Source organism: Papaver somniferum, unplaced genomic scaffold (genome assembly GCF_003573695.1).
Source record: "Papaver somniferum cultivar HN1 unplaced genomic scaffold, ASM357369v1 unplaced-scaffold_22282, whole genome shotgun sequence".
Classification (NCBI taxonomy): Eukaryota; Viridiplantae; Streptophyta; class Magnoliopsida; order Ranunculales; family Papaveraceae; genus Papaver; species Papaver somniferum.
The window spans coordinates 1-1,000 of record NW_020632467.1 but is presented as its reverse complement, the minus strand read 5'-3'; the positions used below and the strand labels follow the sequence as shown (position 1 = coordinate 1,000).

The 1,000-nt window shown below is 35.1% G+C and overlaps 1 long non-coding RNA gene across 1 annotated transcript; it reads right to left on the bottom strand.

Moving 5' to 3' along the window:
- Window positions 1-33: 33 nt before the first annotated feature.
- Window positions 34-684, bottom strand: LOC113340730. Its single transcript, XR_003355625.1, has 3 exons — window positions 567-684; window positions 297-439; window positions 34-194 (listed from the first exon to the last, which is right to left on the bottom strand). It is a non-coding gene; the product is annotated as an uncharacterized LOC113340730 (long non-coding RNA).
- Between the last annotated feature and the right edge of the window lie 316 nt (window positions 685-1,000).

Sequence of the window (1,000 nt, the reverse complement as noted above, 5' to 3'; positions counted from 1 at the left end):
ACCAACTCCATGAAAGGAATCAGAGTTACCTTGCATATTACATGACATGAGTAGTACTTCCAAGGGTTAGGATATATCTGCCGCACTACTACTGGTGCATCTTTCTCCGTGCAACAGCTATTTTTTTGGTACAAAAATATTCAAATCCAGCATCGGTAGGGCTTCAACTGACTATATACAGCAATAAGACTGTCCTATAATTTATAGAAATAAAATAAGACCCATGATGAAAAAAAATATGAGCATAAGTATTTTCATAAAGTATTACTTTGACAAAATTCAATCCAGTGGCTCACCGCTCGTGCCTATTAAGAATGAATTTGCTGAAGAAGCTAGTTATTTCTTTTTTTGAGTAGGTTTCAAAGAAGCTACTCGTGACTATTAAGAATGTTGAGCTTTGGCCATGATCTTCCAAAAAAATATCGACAAAATTACGTATCTACATCGAAACAAAATGGATGTCTTATGGATAGTCCAAAACCAAAGATAAATCATGCGAAGTTCCTTAAAGAAAAACAGAAACAACAAGTTGAATGTCAGAATAAACATGTCAAAGTATTACAGACCTGATAAAGAACTGAATTAGTTTTCAATTGAACTCTTGTGCTTTGTAGATTCACTTGAACATGAACAAATTTATAGAATATTTGGTGGCTGGAATTTGAGAAACGTGTTGAAAAGATTAAGTGTTCCCTTTAAGGCTTACCTACCAAAAGAGACCCTAAAATCAATCCTCCATGCAGATGGAATATTAGATAAACATCTTTTCTATAACAAACCCCCTGAACAATGATTATTGATACAGAAATAACTGTTGGAAACAAAGCACTATAATCAAATTACACAAAGAAACCGCTGAGTCGCGTACTAGGTCGCTACCTTTAAGGTGTTTCGCGACTCTGCCTCTTGATTGTGCTAGCAGTCAGTTTTTTGTCGAAACCCTATGGGATAAAACAGCTTATCTCTTTCGATTTCTCTGCACTGAGAAATCGAATCAATA